Source organism: Rattus norvegicus, chromosome 1 (assembly GCF_036323735.1).
Source record: "Rattus norvegicus strain BN/NHsdMcwi chromosome 1, GRCr8, whole genome shotgun sequence".
Taxonomy (NCBI): domain Eukaryota; kingdom Metazoa; phylum Chordata; class Mammalia; order Rodentia; family Muridae; genus Rattus; species Rattus norvegicus.
This window is the reverse complement of record NC_086019.1, coordinates 60,379,801-60,400,105: the sequence shown is the minus strand read 5'-3', so window position 1 is coordinate 60,400,105 and position 20,305 is coordinate 60,379,801. Positions and strand designations below refer to the sequence as shown.

At 43.5% G+C, this 20,305-nt stretch overlaps 1 pseudogene; it reads right to left on the bottom strand.

Annotated features, from left to right (window-relative positions):
- Window positions 1–20,305, bottom strand: part of LOC134485036 (sperm motility kinase Y-like) — a 319,058-nt pseudogene that overhangs the window by 33,839 nt on the left and 264,914 nt on the right.

Here is a 20,305-nt window from a genome sequence, read left to right as displayed (position 1 = left end):
AACAGTAAAGGTAACTTTGAACTCTGAGGAAGAGAAGGTTTGTTGCCATTGTTTGTGGACCCTGCTTCAGAGGTGATGAGACACAGAGAAGCTGTGTCTTGGGTTCATGCCACGAAGCGTGCTAGCTGAGCACTTCACATCTTAAGTTGTGTATGTCGTCAGGGCCCTTACACAAAGGTGATCTAATGACAGTGTCATGCTTTATTTGTAGCATTCACATGAATTTAAATTTCCTACTTGTTCTTGTTCTTAAAAACTCACTGATTAGTTTTAGCTGAGACTCCTGGGAGTCTTCTCTCTCACATGCTGTAAGTTTTAAAGATTTGGTGATTAACATAAATAACTATTCATAGGTCAACACAGGGCCCACACTGACCTCACCTTGCTATCTGGAACTGTTACTCCTGAGCCAAGGGTCTCAAGGGTCTCTGCCTCAAAAAGAAATGTGGTAAAGTGATTTCATAATCTATTCACATTCCTTGTGTCATCCAGAACATCTGCTAGAATGAGAGGATCCTACTCTGCTCAGGACAATGTAGATAATGATTCCCCAGGAGGAAAGAAAGGGCCACTACCTGCCTCTGTGGGGCAGTCCCTGGTGTTCACGGTAATGTCACCCAACAGTCCCACCTTGAATCTGCTGTTCCACTTGAGCATGGAGCCTCCCTTTTATTCTGGGAGATAAACAGGAACCTCCAGCTAGGAACAGTGGTCCAAACATGAGGTTAAGTGAAGGCAGTTAGAATGGGGTATATACATTAAGGGTTTCTGATTGAATGGTTCTGAACTTAATGTACTTCCTACTAGAGTCATCTGTAAGTGATATGTAAGCTTTGTATTAAAATGTACCTTTAGGTCCAAGATTTCATTGTAGGTTAATGCCCTACACTCTCTTAAAGATAATTTAAGAACTGCATAAAGAAGAGAAAATACTGATCAGAAAATGTTCCTAGGTGTACAGGATTGGTTTACATGTGCAAGTCTCTGTGCTCAACTCCAAGAGCACACAATATGCATTAAGAAAGTAGATGATAAGAACTCTCTTTCTTTCTTTCTCTCTCTCTCTCTCTCTCTCTCTCTCTCTCTCTCTCTCTCTACCTCACTTTCGATCTATCACTCTCTCATGGGTGTGTGTGTCTGTGTGTGTGTGTGCATGTGTTTGTGAATCTGTGTCTGTGTGTCTGTCTGTCTCTCTGTCTCTCTCTCTCTCTCTCTCTCTCTGTGTGTGTGTGTGTGTGTGTGTGTGTGTGTGTGTGTGTGTGTGTGTGAAGGTGAGCTGAGGGTCTGCATGCCGAGTTGGAAAAAGGATCCCATGTTGATTGACTCCCACCTTGACAAGTATCTTGTTGTTGGGATGACCAGCATGTGACTATTGGGACAAGATAGAAGTATTTACAAAGCCAACAGTTTTGACTGATTTATGCAAATTAGGGCAGATTTGAGAGTACACTTAAGAGGTTTAAACTTTGTTTGAAAAAACTAAACAGTGTTCTTGGAAGAGTTTCTTTGGAGTAGACCGCCAAAGGCCAAATTTTATCTGATTGCTGGTGAGCACCTGTGGGTTTTTGTGTTCCTTATGTAGTATCCCTTAGGTTTGGGTCAGACAATGTAAACCTTATCATTTCCACTGTTTTTAACATCTCAAATGATGTCCAACGTTCTAGGTGCCAATCCACAAATGCCCACTCCTACATCTTCTCCCTCCTCCCTCCATTTTGCCACTATGATGCTGCTCCTCAACTCACCCAACTTTTCGAAACCCACCACTCCAGCCTCCTCCTATGTTCGAGCATCACATCTCCACAGGACCAAGGGCCTTCCATCCCATTGGTTTCAAATAATGCCATCCTCTGATATATATTGGTTGGTGGTCTATTTTCTGGAAGCTCTGGGTCATCAGCCAGCATATATTGTTCTTCCTCTATTGCAGGACCTACTCTGTCACAGGACATCCACTGTTTAAGCACCACCACTACCTCAGGAAGTCCACTGTCTGTGTGTCAACTCCACTTTCAAAGGACCTTCACTGTCACAGAACCGGCGCTATTTCAGTGCCTCCACTGTCACAGGACCTACCTCTTCACAGGATCTGCACTGTTGCAGCAACTGTAATTTCAATTTTTCAAAGTCATTGCTGGTTATTAGATTTGAGGCTGAATGAAATGTGATGCTACTTTTGACAGCATAAGAATTTGTTCTATAGCTCTTGTGATAAATGCCGTGTGTGCTAGGACCAGTAACCTATGGAAGACTTCATGAGCTCATACCACTCTCCACCTCACTTTGTGGAAGCTGGTGTTTTTAGAGTGTGATAAACTTCAGGTGAATGGATTCATTCAGCTTCACCACGCTCTATAGTGTGCTACACAGCAGTCATATTGAGTCCTTGCTGGGAAGAGAAGAAATCCAGAAGAGGGAGAAGGCTTGGGTTGGGGGAAGAATCATCAAATACTTAGAGGATATAAGAAGGTAAGAATTATGGGGAACTGGAAAACAGAGCCAGAGGAAGAATGAGCACAGAGCAAACTGGGAAGGACAAAGTACAAAGGCACGTGGGTTTTGCCATCTGCGTGTTCTCTGGACAATCTCCCTTGGCCTCATTTCTGGGAGAAAACTCTTCCTCCACCCCCTTGTAATGTTTCATTCTTGAAGGAAAGCAGCAACACAACTTCATCAGTGAATATCCCCATTGTAATTGGTTCATCCTTTAATGCCTCTGGGAAATCCCCAGCTGGGGAATGTCCTGCTCTCTGCTGAGAGACAGCCGGAAAGTAGGTTGTCCTCTGTTTTCTCGTTGCTACAGCTCTTCTAAGTGTGGATGATTGTTGAGTGAAGACACAGGACACTTCTGGTGTGTATGTATGCTTTGTTCACTGTGGGTGTTGTCGGGAGTGTCCTGAAAAGAAGATGGGCATGCCCAATGGCTCTTTGCTTCCCCTTTGACTAGCCTTATGATCATAGAGATACACTAGGCGATTGGAAGATGAGGAGAACAATGTGTCTATGTTGTGTTCACTTCTATTCCTATTTAGTCCTAGAGGGAAATCAGCAAGGGTAGAGAATGGGACCGTAACTGGACAAAGCTGCTGAGCCTGTGTTGTGAAGCAATTCCTGTGTATAACTTGCTGTTACATTAAGCAATAGGATGCCATGTTCTGGCTATACCTTTTTGATGCAATGAATCTATAATATTTTACCTAAAACCTCAATATATTACGTTTCTTCCTCTTTTGGAGTATCTGGTATGGGAGGGATCACTTCTTCATAAGGATTTGTGAACCTCTTCCAGTTTTCATTTTCATTGATGAGGGGTACATCATCACCTCTGAGACTGTCAGCCCATAGTTTGGATTGACTTTTATTAAGAGGCTAAGCTGCCTCTTCTGACACCCCACAGTGAGCAGGGTACACACCTGCTACAACCTTTCTTCTGAACTGTTGTATGACAACAGAGTCAAATACAACAGTGAAATATAAGCCTACTCCCAAGATCCATACGTTGTTGTTATTTATTTTTTTGCACCATCATAAAGTTGTCCTAGGAAGAGATCAGGTGCACCAATAGGGTAAGCACCATGCTGCCAGTTCAGCATTTGCCCAGGTTTGTCTTGAGTTGAAGGCCAAAGTCGATGCTTTTGACTTTTCCGTTCTTCTCTAACAGAATATAATCTGGTTTCAGGTCACTGTGAACTTATACAGTGCCCATAGCCATAGATAAAGCCTGCTAACATTTGCCTAAATATTTCCTTGGCTCCTTCCTCCTCTCGGTGGAAAGATTTTCAGATGTATTTGTAAAGCTCTAAAATTTCAACCAGTTTCACGATAAGTTATTAGAATTGTCTCAGACTCAATTGGAGAAGCAAGATGATGTTGGGGTGGATGAAAAACTTCATTATATTTGCCATGGTCATGTTTGGCTGGCACCATTGCTTCTTCTTTGCATGCACTTTGATAACCCCTGTAGCAGAACTTCCACTGTCCCAGCACCTGAACTATCCCAAGACCTCCACAGTCAAAGGACCAATATTGTGGTAGGGCGTCTGTGGTCAGGCAACTCCTCTGTCTCAGACCCTCCAAATTGCAAGACCTTTATGGGCACTGGAAGTCACTGTCCATAAACTTCCACTGTTGGAAAACCTCAACTATAACAAGGACCTCTACTATTGTACAACCCCCTTGTCATAGCACGTCTATTGTTACAAAGTAGTCCACTGTCAAAGGACCTCCAGTGTCTCAGCCTCTCCACTGTTACAGGATCTCTACTGTCTTAGGACCACTGCTGTTGGAGGACCTCCTGTCTCTCAGCAACTTCAGTTTGTTGGAGCTCTCCTATCAGAGGACATTTACATTTTCTGTACTTCCAGTGTCACAGCTGTTATAAGAACCTCCGTTCTCACAGGACCTCCAGTGCGTCAGTACCTCCACTGTCCAAGGACTTTTATATAGTAGGACCTCTACTGTTTTACAGAATGTCCACTGTCGCTAGATTTCCACTGTCACAACACCGCAACAATTACAAGAACTGCAATTTTGGCATGACCTCCAGTGTTCCAGCCCCTCCAGTGTCATAGGACGTCCACTATCACAGGACGTCCACTGTCTCACCAAGGCCAATTTAAAGGACCTCTACTATAACAGGATATCCACTGTAGCTGGACTTACACTGTTGCAGTACCTCAACTGTTGCAGGACCAACAAGGTTGCAGGACATAGACCCTCTCAGCAGCTAGAATTTGCAGGACCTCTACTGGCACAAAAATTCCACAGTTGCTGGAGCTCCACTGTCACTGCAAATGCACTGTCTCATGATATTCACTGTTGCTGGACCAGTAGTGTGGCAGCACATCCATTTTTGCCAAGCCCCTCCACTGACGCAAGACTTCCACTTTTGTAGCACCTTCACTGTCCAAGCAAACCAACTCCTGCAGGATCTCCATTGTCTCAGGGCATTCACTAATGCCAGCTCTCCAATGCTGTAGGATATCCACTTTCACAACAGCTAGAATCTTGCAGGACCTCTACTGGCAAAGAGTCCACTGCTGCTGGCTCTCTACGGTCAGTGCCAATGCACCGATTCATGACCTCCATTGTCACAGGACCTCCACTTTTGTAGATCCTTCACTGTCCAGGCAAACTGCAGGATCTCCAGTGTCTCAGGACATTTACTGGTGCAGAGCCTCCCTTTATTCCAGACTTCAACTATTCCAAGGTCATCTACACTGTCTTAGGACCTCCAATATTGCAGGACCTCAAATGTCCCAGGACCTCAGGTGACATAGCACCTCCATTGTCCCAACACCCTTACTGTCCCAGAACCTCAATTTTCCCACGACCTATTCAGTTGCATGACCTCCAAAGTTGGAAGAACTGCACGGTATGAGAGCCTCAACTGTTGTAGGACCTCCAATGTTGTAGGAACACAATATTCCTACACTGGACCTACACTGTCCTTCACCTACACTTTCCTAGCACCTCCACTCTCACAGGACCTACACTGTTGCAGGAACTCCATTGTCTGAGCACCTGCATGTCTCAGGACCTCGAATGATCCAGAACCTCTAATGGTGCAGGACCTCCACTGTCACCAGACTTCCACTGTCTCAGGACATCCACTCTATCACCAACTAGACTTTTGCAGAACTTCTACTGGAACAGGGTCTTCATTGTGGCTGGTCTTACATTGTCTAAGGCCTCCACTATCACAGACTTTCAGATGAATTTGTAAAGCTGTAGAACTTCAAAGAGCTCCATGAGAAGGTATAGACGTGTCTCAGGCTCAATTCCTTGGTGAAGCAATATGAATTTGGGGTGGATTAATATCTTCATTATATTTGCCATGGTCTGGTCTGGGTGGCATCCTTGCTGCTTCTTTCCATGCATTTTGATAACCATTGTAGCAGTACTTCCACTGTCCCAGAACCTGCACTACCCTAAGAACTCCCTTGTCACAGGACATCCACTGTGGTAGTACCTTGGCTGTCAGAAAACTCCACAGACTCAGTACCTCCAAACTGCAAGATCTCTACTGGCACAGGAATTCTACTGTCCCTGAACATCCACTGTCACAGCACTTCAACTGTTTCAAGGACCTCTATTGTCGCAAGACCTCCTATATCACGGTTATAAGGACCTGCATTGTCAAAAGACCTCCATTGTCTCAGCCCTTCCACTTTCTCAGGACCTCCAAGCTGCAGGAACTCTACTGGCACAGGTTATCCATTGACACTGCTTTTCCACTGTTGCAGGACCTCAACTGTTATAAGGACCTCCACTGTGGCAGGACCTTCAGTGTCTCATCAACTTCACGGTGAGCAACACCAATGTGCAAGACCTCTACTAGCACAGTATATGTACAGTATCTATACTTAGACTGTTGCAGTACCTTAACTGTTGCAGGACCTCCAATTTAGAACATGCACTCTTTTAGCAGCCAGACTTTTGCAGGACCTCTACTGGCACAATAATTCCTCTGTTGTTGGACCTCCACCGTCAGTTCAATGGCACTGACTCATGACATCCACTGTTGCAGGACCTCCAATGTTGAAGGATGTTCACTGTTGCAGGGCATTCCCTGTCAAAGGACCTCTGTTGATGCAGGATCTCCACTTTCACTGTTCTAGCAAACCAACTATTGCAGAACCTACAGTGTTGGAACAACTGCATTGTATCAGGACATTTACTGTTGCATGACCTGTAGTGTGGAACACCCCCATTTTTACCAGATCTCAGCTGTCCCAGGCCCATCTCCACTGACTGAGGACCTCCAATAATGCAGGACATCCAATATTTCAGGACCTCAAATGTGCCAGGACCTCAACTGATGAAGGATCTCCAATATCGCAGCACCAAAACAGTCACAGGACCTCCATTGTCCCATCACCTTTACTGTCCCAGCACCTCCACTCTCACATGACCTACAATGGTGCATAAACTCCAATGTCCGAGCAACTGCACTGTCTCAGGACCTCGATTGTTCCAGAACCTCCCATAGTGCAGGACCTCCACTGTCACCAGATCTCCACTGTCTTAGAACATCCACTCTATCACCAACTCGACTTGTGTAGAACCTCTCCTGGCACAGCATCTCCATTGTGCCTGGTCTGACATTGTATCAAAACTTCAGCTATCACAGGAATTCCACTGTAGCAGGACCTCCTCTGTCTAAAGACAACCCCTATTGCAGGACCTTTACTGTGCAAGGAACTCCACTGTTGCAGGACATCCATTCTTGCAACACCTGCATTGTCTCAGGACCTCCACTGTACCAATCCCATCTCCAATGTCTCAGGACGCCCACTCTTTCAGGACCTCCACTGTTGCATGATCTTGAATGTAAAAGGACCTTCGCTATCTCAGTGCCTCCACTGTTGCACGAACTACAATGTCTCTCAGTGCCTCCACTTTTGAAGGACCTACAATGTCACGGGTGCTGCACTGTTTTATCAACACCACTATCACTTATTACAAGGCTTTGCTGGTTATTTATTTTGAAGCTTAATGGAGAATGATGTTACTTTTGACAAAATAAGAATTTGTTTCAAACCGCTTGTGATTAATTGCCATATGTGCAAGGATCAGTTGCCCCTAGAAGATTGCATGAATCCATAGGCCTCTAGACCTCACCTTGTGGGAACCGTTTCCTTTTGGTGGTGATACCGTCCTGGTAAAGGCATGGGGTAACAGGACAACTCTGAAGTCTGGTGTACACATCAGTCATATTGAGTCCTTGTTCGGAAGAGGAGAAATCTAGAAGAGGGAGAAGAATTGGCGGAAGAATCATACAGTACTTAAAAAGTTAAGACAGAAACGATTTTGCAGAAATGGATACCAGAGACAGAGCTAAGCAACACAGAGCAAACTGGGTAGAACAAAGCACAAAGGTACCTGTCCTTGCCTGCCTGCCGCTTATTTTTTGGATGCTGTCTCCAGCCCTCATTTCTCAGGAGAGATACTGTCCTGTCCCAGGAGAGTTTTCTTGCTTGATTGAGCACAGGAACACTGCTTCATTTGGATATTCCTAATTTCTTGGACCATCCCTTGAATCCTCTTAGCCAGCCACTGATGGGGACAGACTCGCCCTCTCCTCATGCACAGAGAGATAATAGGTTGTCTTCTGTGTTCTCATTGATGCTTCTGTTCGGCCTGAGGCTGCTTGTTGAATGAAAGAAGAAGACACTCTGGCATGTATGTTTTGTCCAGGTCATCTGTAGTGGCCTGAGAAGAAAGCCTGTCCCAGTGGTTCTTCAGAAAGCTCTATGACTAGAATATGGACAAAGGCATAAATGAGGCCATGGGGTTGACAAGTCCAATGTGTCAATGGTGGGTTGGTTTCCACTCCTCTGCAGTCCAGTCCTAGAGGGACAGCAGCATAATCATTAAGGGTAGGGAATGGAGCCATTACTAGACTCACTGTCTGAGCCTGGGTATGAAGCCCGGCATCAGAATTGCCTGTCTTTCCAGTAAGCAGTTGGATGCCATGATCTGCTTAGACTTTCTTTGATATAAAGAATCTTTGTCTTGTGTTTTGAATGGAACATGTTGCACTACTTCCAAAATTCCAGGGTGTGGCCTGAGAGGTATCATTTCTTCATAGGGATTTGGGAAACGCTCCCAATCTTCTTTGAAACAGGGGTGCATTATCATGTCTGTGACTGATATTTCTGGGTTTGACTGTTATTAAATGCTAAGCAGGTCATCTAGCTCTCTTGAAACCCCACAGTGGTCAAGATGCACACCTGCCACAACCTGTCTTTTCAGCTCTTATATTAAAACAGAGGTAACTTTTTCAGCTACCATAAAATGTAAGACTAACATTCATATGTGGTTCTTTGGACCATCATAAGTATAACCCAGGAAGAGTTCAGGGGCATCAAAAGGGTTAGCACTGTAGTACAGGTTCAGCATTTGCTCTGGTTTGTCTTGGGTACTAAGCCAATGTCGATGATTTTGACTTTATTGTTCTTATCCACCATTTTATTTGTTTTGAAGTCCTGTATTTATTCTGTGCCCCTGACAGTAGATCCAGGCTGCTAATATCTGCATAAGTATTTCCCATGCCTTGTCTTTCACTATGTAGCCATACTTTCAGATACATTTATGAAGACATTGAGCCTCACACAGCTCCATGACAAGGTATCTACTTGTTTTCATCTCAATTATTGAAGATGATGTTGGAGTGGTTAACCACAATTGTCATCATTGCCATGGTCATTATTGGATGGCATAAGTGCTTCTTCCTCACAAGGACTTGGAGGCCACTCTAGTAGGACATCCACTGTCTTAGCACCTGCTTTTCCCCACACCTCCACTGTGCTGACTGTCCAAGCCTATTTTGTGCTGTCTTGCCTGGGAACTTCCTGCCTTTGCAGAAGGAAGTAGGATGCCATGGTCTGGTTATAATTTTGTTCAGTTGAAGTGTCCTTAGTTTCCAGCACTTGGAATCCTATATATTCCATTGCTCTTATACTTACAGGGTCTGGCCTGAGGGGGATCAGTTGCTCATAGGGATTTGGGAACTGCGTCTAGCCTTAGTTGAACTAGGGTTGCATCATGACCACAGTGACTTTTGGCCTATATCTAGGGTTGACTGTCATTACAAGGCTAAGTAGGTCCTTCTGACACCACACCAGAGGCACCACACACTCCTGCTACAACCTGTCTTCTCAACTCTAGAATGAAGAGAGAGTCAAATGGAAACTGACTGCCATGAAATATAAAACTCCACCTAAGCGTCAAATTTAGTTCTTTGGAACGTCATAAAATTTGCCAAAGAAGAGTTCAGGAACACAAAAAGTATAAGTACTGCAGTGCTGGTTCATCATTTACCCTGATTGGAATGGGATACTAAGGCCAAAGTTGGTAATTTTGACTTTCCCATTGATGTACAACACAATATTCTTTGGCTTTAGGTGCCTGTGAAATATTGTGTGCCCAAAGCAGTAGCTCATCACAGCTATTATTTACACAATATTTTGCTGGCCTTGCCTTGCAAGGTAGCCATACTTTTGGGTGTATTTGTAAAGCTGTTGCCCTTCAACCAGCTCCATGATTAGATGTATTGTTTTGGTCTAAATTACTTGAAGAATCGAGATGATGTTGGGGTGATCAACCATCATCATCACTTCCATGGTCATTGCTGGCTGGCATTATTTCTTCTCTAATACAAGGACTTTATGGACACTGTCACAGGAACACCAGTGTGGTAGAAACTCTGTTGTCAAATCAACTCCACATTCTCAGGGCCTCCAAATTGCAGGGCCTCTCTTGGCACAGGACATACACTTTCCCTGTACTTCTACTCTCACAGAGTCTCAACTTTTCAGGACCTGAACTATTGTAGGACCTTCACTGTTGCAGAAAATTGATTCTCTCAGCAACTAGTATGTTGCAGGACCTCAGCTCGCAGAGAAATTCCACTGCTGCAGGACCTGCAATGTCAATGTAAATCTAGAGTCTCAAGACCTCCACTGTTGCAGGAGCTCCAGTGTTGTAGGATGTCCAATTTTGCAGGGCCATCACTGTCAAAGGACCTCCTCTGTCACAGCCTAGACCTTCAGACTTAACTGTAAAACTAGTGGCATTCAAGTAGCACCATGACAAGGTATTATCTTGTCTCAGACTCAATTACTTGCGTAGTGAAATGAAGTTAGAGTGGTCAAAAATCATCATCGTTACAAGCACTTTGATGTGCACTGTAGCAGGACATCCACTGTTCCAGTGTGGCTTCTGTCCCAGTACCTCCACTATCACTGGACCTCCAGTGTCATAGGACCTTCTCACTAACAGCGGCTGCATTTTCAGGACCCTCAATTTTCAGGACATCTACTGTCACAGTATGTGTACTGTTGCTGGACTTTCATTGTCATTAGACCTAAACTGTCACAAGGTCATCCAATGTCACAGAGCAGTGTCTCAGCACCTCTACTCTCCCAGGACCCCACAGTCACAGGACCTCCAATAACTCAGGAAATCCAAGTTCCATTACCTCAACTGGCACAGCGTGTCCACCCACTGATGTTGACTTTCACTGTGGTAGCAACTCAACTATCACATGAAGCCCACTATTGAACGACCTCCACTTTTCAGGACATCTATTTCCTCTGAAACTAGAATTGGCAGGACCTCCTCTGTCACAGTACGTCTACTGTCGAAGCACTTCCACTATCACAGGACCTCTAGTGCTGCAAGGCTTTCACTATTATAGCATTTCTATTGTCGCCACATCTCTACTGGCTCTCCTACACCTGTACTGTCCCATCACCTCCTAGGTCAAAGATCCTGACTCGTGCATCAATTGAAGTTTTTCAAGACCTCCACTGTAGCAGCATATCCACTGTCCCAGCTGCTACTCCACTGTCAAAGGACCTGAAATGTCTTAGGAACTCCACTGTTACAGGACCTCAACTGATGAAGCACCTCAACTGTCACAGTACCTCCACTCTTGCAGTACCTCCAAAAACTCAGCCACTCCACTGTCACAAGTCTTCCAATTTGAAGGAACTCGACTGTTGCAGCACCTCCACAGTTGTCGAAGCACCATTGATATTGCACTTCCCCTGTCCTGGGACCTCCATAGCTTCTACTCTATATTCTGAGGACCTCAACTGTTGAAGCACATCCACTGTCCCAGGACCTCCATTGACAATGGACCTCATTGTGTCAGGAACACCACTTTTGCTTGGTCTGTCCCTAAAGCCTCTGGGCTGGCACTAGCTGAGGACAGACTTTCTCCCTACTGAGGCATTCCAGGAGAGTAGATTGGCTTCTGTGTTCTTATTGCCATTGTTCTTCTCAGTGAGGCTGATTATTTAGTGTATTCAGGCGACACTGGAGGCATGGATGCATGTTTCTCCAGTGTGGGTGTCATCTCGAGTGGCCTGAAGAGAGAAGGGCAGCACCAGGGGCTCTTATGCCTAATCATGGACCAGTTTATGGCCGCAGGGAAACAGAAAGCCATTGGAGGATGATGAGACCAGTGTGCTTAGGGTGGGGTAGCTTCCACTCCTCTTGAGCCCAAAGGGAATGAATCATTATCATCAAGGGTAGGGAATAACTGAACTCAATGTGTGAGCCTCTGTTGTTCAGCCTTGCACCTGGAGAACTTGCCAGGACAGTAAGCAACATGATCCCATGGGTTGATTATACATTGTAATATCTTAGGCTCTGGACTCAATATGTTCCATGTCGTCCACAATTACAGGGTCTTGTGTGATGGAGCTCAGTCCTCATAGGGATTTTAGAAAGCCTTCCGGTCTTCCTTTAACCAGCGGTACATCATCACATCAGTGACTGTCATCCTATATTTCATGTTGAGTATCATTAAGAGGCTAAGCAGGTTATCCATCTCTTCTAACACCCAACAGGTGGCAGAATACAATTGCCACAACAAGTCTTTTCAAATCTAGTATGAATACAGAGTAAAGATCTTAACTTTTTAAGTACCATGTAAAACTAAGGTCCAAATGTCATTTTGTGGACTATCATAAAGTTTGCTGGGCAAGAGTTCAGGAGTTCCAAAAGACAAAGCACCACAGTGCCAGTTCAGCATTGCCCTGGTTCAACTTGTGTTCTAAGGCGAAAGAAAGTCTATGATTTTAACTTATCCATTTATGTCCAACATAATCTTATATGGTTTGAGTTCCCTGTGTACTATACCGTGCTCATGGCATTAGCTCACAGTTGCTCTAATTTGCCTAAATATTTGCCTGACTTTATCCTCCTCTACCTTACCCCCATTTTCTGGTGTTTTCATAAAACTGTTGTCCTTCAATGAGCTCTTACTTGGGGAAATAAGATGCTGTTCAGGTGGTCGACCATCATCATTGTCTCTGCCTTGGTCATGAGTGGCTGGCACCATTGCTTCTTTAGAAGCAGTTTGATGGTCATGGGGCTGCCAGGGAGCTGATGGTGTGGTATTGGGACCTTGGTGTTGCTCCTGTGTCCCATGGTCCTTAAGTCTTTGTATTGACAGTGGAAGTATACCTCCTCAGAGATTCTGCTCAGGTCTAGGGTGTTGTAACTCCTCCTTACTATGTGTAAGCATTGTAGTTAAAAACTACAAATATTCCCTAGAAATAACTTAATAAGAATAGAATAAAAATGATGAAAAAGATGTAGTGAAATTACTATATGTGTTAACTCAAAATGAGCAAAATGTCTTGTGGATTGCTCTTTGTATTTTTGCTTTCCCAACAAGGTGGAACTGTAGTGCAATAGATCACATATACAGATGATGTCAGGTGAAATAGTAATTAGCCAAATAAAGGTTACTTCCTCTGATTGGACAATGGAAGGAAAAGGTAGAGCAGAATGCATTGGAAAAGGGAGAGAAAAAAATAGAGATGGAGGATGTGGGCAAGAAGGAGATGGAAGAGGAAGAGGTTGAAAATGGAGCAGACCCCTGTGGCCTGGAGGAGCCACAAATAGCTAGAGATTTCATAAATGGGCAACAGAGTAGTGTAGAGGTGTATTTGTCCAATCTAATCGTACACTTTGTCGTTATATTATTGAGTTTTCTGTTCCTTCCATTGGCGTTTTTGGTTTGGAGATTTACCCATGTCAATCTGGTTAGTATAAACCTCTGGTATTTTCATTTCAAATGACGAAGGCAAGTCCTGTGAGAGGAACTTTACCCAGCCTTCTGCAGGCCAGCCAGAGGGTGTGGGTGGGATGAGAAATGCAACAGCACTCCAGGCACTTCAGTTAAAATTTGTTTGGTTAAAGTAGCAAACTAACAGCAGGAACCAAGACAAGATGGCTGCATAGAACTAGCCATGGAGGGTGAACCTAACCACTGATACCAGAGCATAGAATGAATTAGCATGGGTTTAATTTAAAACTACATGCAATAGATGACGTTGAGTGTGGTAGTCAACAATCCACTAGGGAGTTAGGATTCTTGTCCTAGGGATGAGAGAATTAGATTCCTGAATGAGCAGAGATGAGTCAAGGGACTCCAGCACATGGGAATCTTAAACACAGGGATAGACAGACCCAAATCAGGCTCTGAGTTCTCCTCCTGTAAAAAGAATCAGTATAATGAATGGCTCCAGGCAGAGAGGGAAAGTAAAGGGTGCCTGCTTTTAATAAAGTTTGGTTTAGTTGTTGCTAATTTGGTTTAATTGGATAGAAGAGGACACAATTTTGGCCTCAGTCACCTGGGGAATTCCTCCTGAGGTTCAGAGCTAACTCAGGGAAAATGGGCCCAGATTATCTGGGAGCTCCTGCTGTGCAGGGAGAAGCTGAGCTAACAGAAAAACTACAACCTGCAAAGCAGACAACAGAGATTGGATGAGGATAAAATCCTCTAGGAAAGTCTCAGTGTCTCACAGGATGCTCCTGTTCTCTCAAAAGTGGGTTCAATATCCTGGGCTGGCAGATTAGAAAAGGCCGGAAAGAAAGGTTTCTACTGTGCTTGTTTGGTTTAGTTACTTTGTTGAGAAGTTAATTTTCAAAATGTCTGTGATTTTGAATTTTCTGGTTATTTTACTATTTTTCTGGGAAAGATGTCAAGCTAAAAATCTTTCTGGTTACTGGCTAAAGGACATGCTAGTTTCGGAGAAAGACCTTATGTTTCTGCTTATAGGAAAAGTAATTAGGCCCTGGACTCCTTCCAGAGTTCTCTGGGTCAGAAAGGGCAGAGGGAGCCACCCTGAAGAACTAGAAAATTCTAGAGAACCAAACAAGAAAGGTAAAGATTCCTTATGCCATCCTTCACAAGGCATGAGCAAAGACTTATGATTGGTTATTATTAAATTTGGCTCATAAAAAGACTATCTTTTCACATGCTCAAACAAAGAGCAATTTCATCTTGAGTAGTCAAGGTATTTTATGTTAAACTGGTTCACAATTGGCTTAGCAATCGAGCCTTAGGATGCAGAGTAACAAGTGCATAGAAGTAGCCATGAAGGCTGCGTGAAACTCTGATGCCTGTGTTTAGCCAGATTTAGTGCTGGGTTATTTTAAAATTGCATGTAGCATAATGTGCTTGAAATGAACTAAAATCAAAGTTAGAAAAATAGAATATATATCATGGAAAGATATCAGGGAAAAGGCTAAAAACAAAAATCCCAAGTAAAATCCAAGCAAATAACCAACTTTATATTCTGTTCAGCAGAGTCATGAAGCTCTCTAGAAGGAGACAAGAGAGGATGCAGCTGTTGGGCTATCTCAGGCAAACTCTGCACCAGAGCACCTGTTCAAAGAGATTAGGGCATCATTACTGTACCATGGATGTTTACTGGGAGAATTGAATGAATTAACAGCTGAGTTGTGGAATTCTATAGATCTATAAAATAATCCGCAGTGGATAATACAAAGTTATGAAATATCTTCCAGCTTCTTAATCAGAACTATAAATTTTCAATGTAGCCCCTGGATGCTGAGGGTAACTGTGATTTCAAGGTCATTTCCAATCATCTATGTTAAGTGTTTTGACTCAAGGAAAGTGGCATTGCCATAGATGAAATCAGTTAAAGGCATATTTATTTCTGCTTTGCCAAGTAACTGGACAAAAGTCAGTTCAAAAAGTTGCCATTATTGAGTGTACTCTTTTCCTCTCAGTTACTTCATGTATTTTCTCACTTATTTAAATTTCCATACATCTATACAGTAAAATATGGTCTTATCAACCCTAACTTCTCTCCTCCAAATTCTAAAAGATTCCTCTCAGAATCCCCCTTTTGACTCTATAGCCCTGGTTAGTCTGGGACTGGCTGTGTAAATCAGATTAGTCTAGAACTCACAGAGGTCCACCTGAATCAGATCCTGGGTTAAAAGTCAGCACCACAAATATCATCCTGAGTGAGCTAACCCAATCACAGAAAAACACACATGGTATGCACTCACTGAGAAGTGGCTATTAGCCCAAATGCTTGAATTACCCTAGATCCCTAGAACAAACGAAACTCAAGACGGATGATCAAAATGTGAATGCTTCACTCCTTCTTTAAATGAGGAAAAAGAATACCCTTGGCAGGGAAGGGAGAGGCAAAGATTAAAACAGAGACTGAAGGAACACCCATTCAGAGCCTGCCCCACATGTGGCCCATACATATACAGCCGCCCAATTAGACAAGATGGATGAAGCAAAGAAGTGCAGACCGACAGGAGCCGGATGTAGATCGCTCCTGAGAGACAGCCAGAATACAGCAAATACAGAGGCGAATGCCAGCAGCAAACCACTGAACTGAGAATAGGTCCCCTGTTGAAGGAATCAGAGAAAGAACTGGAAGAGCTTGAAGGGGCTCGAGACCCCAAAAGTACAACAATGCCAAGCAACCAGAGCTTCCAGGGACTAAGCCACTACCTAAAGACTATACATGGACTGACCCTGGACTCTGACCCCATAGGTAGCAATGAATATCCTAGTAAGAGCACCAGTGGAAGGGGAAGCCCTGGGTCCTGCTAAGACTGAACCCCCAGTGAACTAGTCTATGGGGGGAGGGTGGCAATGGGGGGAGGGTTGGGAGGGGAACACCCATAAGGAAGGGGAGGGGGGAGGGGGATGTTTGCCCGGAAACCGGGAAAGGGAATAACACTCAAAATGTATATAAGAAATATTCAAGTTAATAAAAAAAAAAAGTCAGCACCACTAAACCACCCCTCTGTGTGTGTGTGTTTGTGTGTTTGTGTGTGTGTGTGTGTGTGTGTGTGTGTGTGTGTGTACAGAAATACACATAAACACATTTTTTGTATCTCATTAAGCCCTGTTAGACCTGGTCAGGCTTGCATACTGTGTGTACAGCTGTTCACTGGGAGTCGTACCAATGGCCTTCCCCCAAGGAAGAATGAATTTCTATCAGCTGCTGTTAACTGCAGCTCCTCATTTGATGCAAGGGCTTATAATTTCTTCTCCCACCCATGCATGATGTGCAGACAAATGCCACATCTGTCACTTTACTCGGTTAACATATACTAATAAAATGTTGTGGTGTTTTCAAATTTATATGTATATATATATATACATATATATATGTATATATATTGTGCATGTATAATGACACATCGTATATACTCGTAGTGGCTATTCCTGGTTGTGAACTTGATTATAAGTGGAATGAACTACAACCCAGAATTGTAAAGCTCACCTTTGATCCTGATGTTGAGGCTGGGAGATACAAGTTTCTGAACTGCATCTTGGCATGGAGATCATGAGGCAAAGTGGCTAGGAATCTCAGGAGCTTAAGGCAAGGAGGTCTCTGAGTTCAAGGTCACCTGGAACAAAGCAAGTCCCAGATCCAGCTGTGGTTGTATGCACCTTTAACCTGGGACAAACCTTCTGCTGGGGATTTACATGAGGACATTGGAAGAAGGAAGAGTCTCTCTTTTTCACCTGCCTGTCTGCCTGCCTTGTGGGACTGAGCCACTGCTAGATCCTTGGACTCCCATTCATACCTGCTGCTGATCATGGTTGGGGAGTTGGACTACAGACTGCAAGTAATCAACAAATTGTCTCTCTGTACAGAGATTACCCATAAGTTCTGTGACTCTAAAGAACCCTATATAAGACAATTCTCTTTTATAATATATAATTTCTATTTATATATTAATGTACAATGTAATTTATTATTTTATTCATAATTTTATTACATACATCCATATATTTATATGTAAATAAAACACAGGTTATATGCCTATGAAACAGTAACACACTGCATACTTGATGACTGCTGCCTTGTCCCTACTCCCTACTGCAGGGGAGAAAATGGACCAGTCTCACCAATGAAAAAGGTAAACTAAAATGTTAACTACTGGGTGGAAATACAGATGATGTGCATATAAAATAACATCTTCTTGATTCCTTCTTTAGAAATTTTTCTTCATTTCTTGAAGTCACTTTTTATGATACATTATTATATGATATACTATCTCACAGTTATTATGGTAAGTTATTTTTATTGTTAGTACAAAAGTATACACATAATGTTGTGCTAATTCCAGTAATGTCCGGGTAAGGCTTCATGCACATGACTGCATTGTATAATATTTCCCTATGTGATCCAAAACTCTTTTGTTGTTATATTATGATCTCTTAGCAGAATATTGATGATCCTGAAATTATATACCATACCTAAGATTTTTCTCAAACATTTCATTAGCTTTCCATAGAATGCTATTGTAAGTGCATTTGATTGTTCAGTTCCAGGGTATGAATTCCAGTAGAGTACTTTCTGGATAATAGTTCCTTACAAAATGCTGTTAACTGCTTCCTCCAAGAAGTTAATTTCTTGTTTTAAAATTTATAAATTATGTTTAAATGGAAGATAGAGAAGGCAGATGCTGGATTATTTAGTACCAAGCTGGTTTTCTGTCCTGATGTGGGTAAGGGCTGGTCACTTGTTATGTTTCTCATTCCTTTAGATTTGTAGCTGTTTTAGACTTTATAAATAATCATTTTGAGTCTTACAAGTCCATAGGCATTTTCTGACCCAATTGTCCATTTTACAGGAGTATTTTTCTTAGAAGTTTGGAACCATAAAATAGAAATTTTCCTAACTAGTCAAGATTCCAGGGTATATGTGGGTAGGATTTTGCTCATTTCCTGCTGTGTGATTTCATTGTGCTGTTCTGACCTTGTTTTTGCATAGGGTGCTGGCCGGTATAAACTGGAAATGTATGTTAAGTCGTTGTCCAAGGCAGTGTTGCAGACGTGGCCAGTATTTGTTTTAAAGGAATCAGTGAAGGGCATTCTGCACTCGAGCTTTGTGAAAAAGTGTGCAGATGCTCATGGCTGTGGATGCTGTGTGGTGTGAAGAACACTGCAGTTCATTGAATATGGTGTGAGGAATGCTGCTGTGCACTGACTGTGTGGTGTGAGGTATACTGCTGAGCACTGACTGTGTGGTGTGAGGAATGCGGCTGTGCACTGACTGTGTGGTGTGAGGAATGCGGCTGTGCACTGACTGTGTGGTGTGAGGAATGCTGCTGTGTACTGACTGTGTGGTGTGAGGGATGCTGCTGTGCACTGACTGTGTGGTGTGAGGAATGCTGCTGTGCATTGATGCTGCCTTTTTTCCCCACTGTTTTTTTTATTAACTTGATTATTTCTTATTTACATTTCGAGTGTTATTCCCTTTCCCGGTTTCCGGGCAAACATCCCCCTCACTCCTCCCCTTCTTTATTGGTGTTTCCCTCCCCATCCTCCCCACATTGCCACCCTCCCCCCAACAATCTTGTTCACTGGGGGTTCAGTCTTAGCAGGACCCAGGGCTTCCCCTTCCACTGGTGCTCTTACTAGGATATTCATTGCTACCTATGAGGTCAGAGTCCAGGGTCAGTCCATGTATAGTATTTAGGTAGTGGCTTAGTCCCTGGAAGCTCTAGTTGCTTGGCATTGTTGTTCATATGGGGTCTCGAGCCACTTCAAGCTCTTCCAATTCTTTCTCTGATTCCTTCAACGGGGGTCCTATACTCAGTTCAGTGGTTTGCTGCTGGCATTCGCCTCTGTGTTTGCTGTATTCTGGCTGTGTCTCTCAGGAGCGATCTACATCCGGCTGTCAGCCTGCACTTATTTGCTTCATCCATCTTGTCTAACTGGATGGCTGTATATGTATGGGCCACATGTCGGGCAGGCTCTGAATGGGTGTTCCTTCTGTGTCTGCTTTAATCTTTGTCTCTCTATTCCCGGTCAAGTGTATTCTTGTTCCCCTTTTAAAGAAGGAGTGAAGCATTCACATTTTGATCATCTGTCTTGAGTTTCATTTGTTCTAGGCATCTAGGGTAATTCAAGCATTTGGGCTAATAGCCACTTATCAGTGAGTGCATACCATGTGTGTTTTTCTGTGATTGGGTTACCTCACTCAGGATGATATTTTCCGTTACACCCGTTTGCCTACGAATTTCATAAAGTCATTGTTTTTGATAGGTGAGTGATATTCCATTGTGTAGATGTACCACGTTTTCTGTATCCATTCCTCTGTTGAAGGGCATCTGGGTTCTTTCCAGCTTCTGGCTATTATAAATAAAGGCTGCGAAGAACATAGTGGAGCACGTGTCTTTTTTATAGGTTGGGGCATTTTTGGGGTATATGCCCAAGAGAGGTAGAGCTGGATCCTCAGGCAGTTCAATGTCCAATTCTCTGAGGAACCTCCGGACTGATTTCCAGAATGATTGTACCAGTGTGCAATCCCACCAACAATGGAGGAGTGTTCCTCTTTCTCCACATCCTCGCCAGCATCTGCTGTCACATGAGATTTTGATCTTAGCCATTCTCACTGATGTGAGGTGAAATCTCAGGGTTGTTTTGATTTGCATTTCCCTTACGACTAAAATGTTGAACATTTCTTTAGGTGTTTCTCAGCCATTC